Source organism: Botryllus schlosseri, chromosome 5, assembly GCF_051294905.1.
Source record: "Botryllus schlosseri isolate E-star chromosome 5, Bs_hap1, whole genome shotgun sequence".
Taxonomy (NCBI): Eukaryota; Metazoa; Chordata; class Ascidiacea; order Stolidobranchia; family Styelidae; genus Botryllus; species Botryllus schlosseri.
In genome coordinates, this window is record NC_137240.1 from 12,015,817 (window position 1) to 12,023,141 (window position 7,325).

Genomic DNA, 7,325 nt, shown 5'->3' on the forward strand with positions numbered 1-7,325 from the left:
GACACGCAATTCAATTAGTAACTGATGGTGGTTGTTGACATGCAATTTGAATTTACGAATTGACTGCCGAATTTTTCACAGATTTTAATCAATCATTGAAATTTTCTTCCCGCTGCGCGCGGTTCAATCTGACTTCATTTTTCGATTTTAATATAGTTGCTCCCTTTGCAATCTGAATCCCACAGTACAGATGCGAACAGTAGAAGAAAAGGATGCGTCTCATATAGAAATACCAACTCGGAATCATGTGCTCTTCACTATACCGACAATCCTGATGGGGGGGGGGGGTCAAGAAATAACAACATGTAACAGAGTAACTACCGGTTATAACAATTAGCCCACCCGAAGAGTCGAGTCATTTCCGTATTCTGATAAAATGACTCGAGTCAAGTCGAGTCGTCAGAAAATCGTGACTCGAGTCATTACAACCCTGCTGGTGACCCAAGTTCAAGTTCATCTCTCAATTTCTCCCAAGATATATGTCGTAGCGGGCTGCTTTTGGTTTCTATGGAAAGCCAGCTATCTTCTAATTTATATGATACCTAATTTGAAGGTATAAGGCATGACAATTTTCGAGTACCGACGATCTTACATGAGGAGTTTGGCCGAAAATACGCATGCCGAAAAAAGTAGAATTGTACCTTTATAGATAACTAACCCACGGATAGATGTGCAGTGCAACACGTGATTCACGGTCGAGTGATGCTACAGTCGACAGTTCATAGCATGAAACGGCAACGTAATTGCTAATCCCATAGATGACGACCCGAGCGCTCAAATGAAAGAAAGTTGATCTTAATTTGAAAGCTACAGATGCGCTGATTCTGATAATATACATTAAATTTTCATCCAGGCAACGAAACCACCCCGAATTAGCCTTCAAAGTATAAAAATCGGCATTGTTCTAAACAGTCACAACGACGAGGCACAATGACCATAGCAACGGTCCTTGCGCGGTTGCGATTGTTCAGAACAATGCCGATTTTCAGACTTTAAGGGGTATTTCGCAGAGGTGGTCAAAGTAGCCAAGAAAGCTACTCAAGTAGAAGTAGAAGTAGCGACGAAAAAACCTACTCAAGTACGAGTAGAAGTACTTTTTCAACAAGCCGCCAAAAACTACTTGAAGTAGGAGTAGAATTGACTGACTTTAAAACCCAAGTAAGTAAGTAGTTTTGAAAACAGTCTTAATTTGTTCGCATGGACTGTCAAAAACTGCGAATTGAGCTATGCGGGAGGTGCAAAGAGCTTGATTCGTATTGATGCATCCCAGGAGGTATCAATTTTCGACAGAATAAGCATTCTTCCGCATCATGGGATGCCAATTATAGTATTGATATGAAAATGCGATACTAAACCATTGTTTACTAGAAGACCCCGTTTTAGAGAATATCATGGCATGGCGCCCTACCCCATATTATAAGGCCCCAAGTTTAGGCGAAGAGCAGTTGAGTTGTAGCAGTTGAGAACAGCAACGTTGAAGTTGTATCGGATACGGTTTCATCACTTTGCGCGATTAGTATACATTGATAACAAATAGTGTGGATCGTAAAAGTTATATTTAGTGTAGCTTTATTTTCGGAAAATAGAGGCATTACTACACTTGCTTTTATGCTTCAACATGTATGCTCTGCTGACAAAAGAACCGAAAGTAATTAGAACTGAAAGTTTGATGCTCGCAATTGAAAGTGAAATACAAAACCACTTTTAAAAAGCGGAAAATATATTTCATGTTATTTGTCCATAAAGCTTTAAGGGTGATCTGCTAAACAGGTGTAACGTTCAAAAGGCTGGATTTTCTAGATTAGAAAGGCACGAAATGGGCTTCTAGATTACGATATGATAGGTAATTGCTAGATTGCAAAACGGTAGTTTCAAACGTTATGGTGGCATTGGTGGGCCATATACCTAAACTATATTCTCTGATACTTTCGTGAAAACATATTTGTCACTCCATAACAGGGGTCACCAACCCGGTGCCCGCGGGCACCAGATAGCCCGCGAGGACTAGATGAGTAGCCCCCGAGCCCATTCTAAAAATAGGTGGAATAGCAGCATTTACCAATATTCGTCAGATTATTACCAGTGAGCTTTTAGATATATAGATTGATTGATTCAGCTATTCTTGTTTAAAACACACTAACATGTAACTTACATATATAAACACCTAAAAATATCTTCACCAGAAATTCAAGATACGGCGCATTGCCTATACAGGCGACATGACGGAATGCCGTTCACGGGCTTCTTGAAATGGTGGGGGGTTCCGTTACGATAGCTCGACGACCAGGACAATGCCAAAGTAGTAAACAATATTACTATTCGGAGTCAGATAGCCGTGAAGTATACTAGCAGATTTTCAATATCCGTATACCGATTACGTATTGCATCTTTTGGCACAGCTTGTTTCTGTTACACTCAACGCAGTTTAATATACCATGTTTCTAACTTTCTGCTGTCCGTTATAATGAAATCTTGTCATTTCTGGATGCTGAACAGTTGGAGATTGAAATTGTAACACTGCAAAATGACCCCCACCTCAGTCTGCAGCAAACGTTTGGTGCATTGTTGATACGGAAAAGTACAGTGGTGTATGCGCAGCAGCTATGAAGGTTGCAAGCGTCTATGGTTCAACTTATCGTTGTGAATAAGCCTTTTTGGACGAGAACTTCATCAAAAACAAACACAAAACATGCTTAATTAATGCACATCTGGAACACTCACTCAGAATTGCATTGTCAAGTTGAATACCAGAGTACAGCGCACTATAGTTGATATCATACAATGCCAGGCTTCCCACTGACTGCTATAGAAACAGATAACATTATGTCCAGTCATGCCCAGTGCTATGAATATGAAAGCGGAAATTCAGTGTAGTACGGATAAACGGCGGGAGTAAATAGTAGCCCGCCGCTTCAATCATTACGCAAAAGTAGCCCTCGGTTGCAAAAAGGTTGGTGACCCCTGCTCCATAACTACTGTGCGCGAAGCGCAACAAAATTTCTGGGCTTTACTTGACTTTCATGAATATTAAATGTTGGTACTCCTTGAAATTAACAGCCCCGAAATTCCTCAGGCAATCTTTCGTATTGGGGGATGAAACTACTTCTACTTGACAAACAGAAAATAGCGAAAAGTAAGTAAGTAGATCACAAAATATTATGAAGTAGAAGTAGAGAAAATCAGATCTACTTGACTAAGTACCATAAGTAGAGGAAAAACACTTGAGTACTTCCAAAAAGTAGAAGTAGACTTTTTCGAAGTACTCAAGTAGTTTTTCTCTACTTCCAATCAGGAAGATAACCTGAGGAATTTCGGGGCTGTTTTCACGAAGTATCAACATTTAATTTTCATAGAAGTTGAGTAAAGCCCAGAATTTTCGTCGCGCTTCGCGTGCAGTGGATACGGAGTAACCAGTATGATTTCACGAAAGTATCGGTGAATATAATTTAGGTAGCGGGTGGGCGTGGTTCCCTTCACACCGCATTGTCGCCCTTCACCCATATGAAACAATTCATCACAGTATATATGGCTCAGAATAACGTTTGAAACTGATGTTTCGCAATCTAGCATTTACTTGTCACATTGTAATGGTAATCTAGCATGTCCATATATGGCGTGTCCTTATCTGAAAAATGGACTATGACTTTTTTTTTAAGTTTTAAAGCTGTTTTAGCATACCACCTTTGAAACTTTCTGGACTAAAGACATGAAATACATGTGCCGCTTTTAAAAGTAGTATTTATATTTCACTTTCAATTCCCAGTATCATACAGAGTTGGATCAATCACAATAATTCAGTTCAATTACAATTGCAATTACAATTACTTCCTTGTATGTTTCAATTACATTACAATTACAATTACTCAATGCTAAAAATATCAAATTACAATTACAATTACAATACTGGTAAACATGTAATTAATTACAATTACAATTACTGTTAAATATGTAATTGATTCGGTAGAGAGTAGGGATGGTGTGAACGTGAGGTTCACGTTCGCGTTCTGTGTGTAAACCTCTGATATTTAGAGGTTCACGTTCACAAACGAACCTTGGTAGGTTCTGCACTGTGAACCTTTTTCATAAATTACAGTTTACACGTCATCATAACATCTTTGGTTGAAATTTATTGCTATTAAACTGCGGGCCACTCAATGCATGGCGCTGGAAGCATAGAAATCAACACTAAATGAGCAATTGGCTTGCACCTTGAAAATCTCAATAATTTTACCTGCTTCGTTACAAAAATTTGCCCGAAATATCCAACTACGTGGTCCATCTCGATTTCATATGTATATTGTATCATAAAAATCAAATCCGCGCGATTGAGGTGTTGGTTACTGCTGTATAACTTCTTAGTGGAGTAAAATCCGTTTTACACTCTGCGCAACATTAACGCAGCAACACTCAGTCGCCGAATACATTGCTCAGTCTGGCCTAGACCGTTAAGGCGTAAGCTTATATTCCCTTGCAATTCCTCGTCGAAATTGTTGGCAAGGCGACGAAAGATATTGATTTTATGGGATTATTTTACCATTTGATTGCTCCAGTTGATACATTTAGCCTCGTTTAATAAGTCAGTATGTACTTTAGCATTGTGTCATTATGTGGCCCGAGTCGTCGCTAGGTATCGTGTTCACTGTTCAATCATATATATATCTCTTCACTGAAATGTAGGGTTGGAATTAGTAATATGACGTCACGTGACGTCATGAGGTTCACGTTCGCGTTCACACAGAACCTTTCAAAAAGGTTCGCGTTCACACGAGCCTGAACCTTTCAGGGGTTCACACCATCCCTAGTAGAGAGGTGTTCTTTGACAACTATGTAGCGACGTAAATAGCAACAATCTCAAGCTATTCATGTTTCATTCATGATACGTAGAATACCCTTTAATTTAAAAAAACCGAACGTATTCGAACTATTCCTAATCATGAGTAATGAAAACTACAAACACAGAAAAATGTTCCAAGCGACTGTTAACAACCAAAAGTTTGGGCGACTAATAGCGAATACGCTACAGGACAGTCAATGAAGTGTAATCAAACGATTAGGCTACACAGCGAGCTGAGTGAGGATAATGAAATGTAATTGGTAAGGCGTCAGCGATAAGGATGATACCAAGGTGCTTAAAATTAAAATAAATGCAAAATGAAAGAACCTCCTGATAACTACGAATTACAACATTTTGGATCACATTTACATTTTTACTTGCTCGGAAACTGTTAGATTGCATCTGATGAACGTTAGGATGCGAAAAGTTTCTGGCCTCAGTAAATTTGGCCAAGATTGGAGGTAAGATTGGGATAACATCTTTACAAATACGTGATCAAGTTTGATGAAGCCTTGGTTGAAAACTGGAATTTCTTTTTGAAATTGTTGCAGCAAGCCTCGGTACTGGTCAGAGATTTGAAAACAAAAAACTCTGACCATTGGTGTAGAAAATGGTTCAGCACAGGTTTCAGAAGAGTTTATTTGCTGTTCATCCATTTTTGAAATATTAAGATTTAGTTTAGCCCACTTGTTCTCTAACTTTTTGACAGTGAAATATTTCGTGCCCTCCTTATCATCATATCACACAATGAAACCAGAATGTTAGCAATCCTTACAGATAGTTTGATGGTATGGAAGGTTATGACTGTTGATGAGAGAATGAGAATTCTCCAATATGAAATTCGGAGTATACGCAGAGCAATAACTATGAAATAAAGGTGAATCGCGCCAGGCGCGGAAAAAATTTCAGTTTACCGGAGCTTAGCGCCCCCCCTTCAGATGCTTTCACGCCGCCCAAGGAGGGCATGCCCCCCAGTTTGAGAACCACTGGTTTAGCCTATATTGTAATTCACAAAGTTTTCTGTTGCTACTGAAGTATGGGAAACAGTTTAGCATGGCTGAATTATAACGCGGCACGCATAGAACACCGATGTAAATAGGCTAATTATTACAGGTGGCGACTGTGTACTAAGGCCTTAAGGCCTTGCGGTCCCTCGTCGTCATCCTGGTCCGTACCGGGTTCTCACTGGTGTGACGAATAAATGATTGATTGATGGATTATTTTATGTTGTGATTGTCAGGTTTCCATACAGTGTAATGGAAATTGTAATTGAGCAAAATTTTTATCAAATTAGAATTACACAAAATAGAAATGCTTCACTTACAATTACATGAAAAAATGTAATTAATAACATTCAGCTCAATTACAAATTACAATTGATACAACTCTGGTATCATATAGCCTACTTTGAGTTCTAATTAATATCAGTTCTTTTGTCTGGAGAACATACATGTTAATTGAAGTATAAAAGCAAGTGTAGTAATGCTTTTAATTTCCAGAAATAAAACTACACAATATAGCATTTTTACGGTCCACCATATTTTTTATTAACGCTTACTATTGCGCAAAGTGTTTACACCGTATCCTATACAACTTCTCCGTATCGCCCTTCGACTAAACTACGGGCCTTATAATATGGGGGATGGCGCCATACCATGCTATTTTCTAAAATGTGCTGTTCGAGAAAACAGAGAATTAGTATCGCATTTCCATATCAATACTATCATTTTCATCCCATGATGCGGACGAATCCTTATGCTGTCGCAAATTGGATACCTCCTGGTAGGCATCTTTCGCATAGCTCAATTTGCACCTTTTTATAATCCATGTGAACGAATTATGATCATTTTCACAACTACTTATTTACTTGAGTAGATTTAAAGTCAGTCAATTCTATTTGTAGGTAGGCCTACTTCAAGTAGTTTTAGCTTGCTCATGGACGAATTACTTCTACTCGTACTCGAGTTGATTTTTTCGTTGCTACTTCTACTCGAGTAGCTTTCTTGACTACTTTGACCACCTCTGCGCGGTTTACGTCCATAACGGCTTGTACGAAACCAGGCAGCGGTGGCTACTGGCTACGCACTGAGGCATGATCTTTGACTTTCTGACGCCATCCTGGGGGTCAGCCTTGAAAAATGAGAGACGGAGATTTTTTAGAGAAAAACTTTATTCTTATAAAAAAAACCTAGACATGTCATGGGGTGTCGATCGAGGGCGGAAACGGTCTGCTATACTCCGCCCACTTTCAACTGGAACCGCTCAGAGTCAAGTTTGTGAGGTCACGGTATGAATTTGAAAAGTGACAGTGACCCCCATTAAAAGGGTTAAGAGCTTAAGATATCGCTTACGCAGATCATATGGCGAGGAGAAGCTTAGATAAACCTACAACACTTGAGGTTGTAGCCAATTTATGATGAGAGAGAGCTGGACCTGGAGCAATTAAACATCTACGCCTACTTAAAATCTCTGTTCTACACCAACGTCTTTG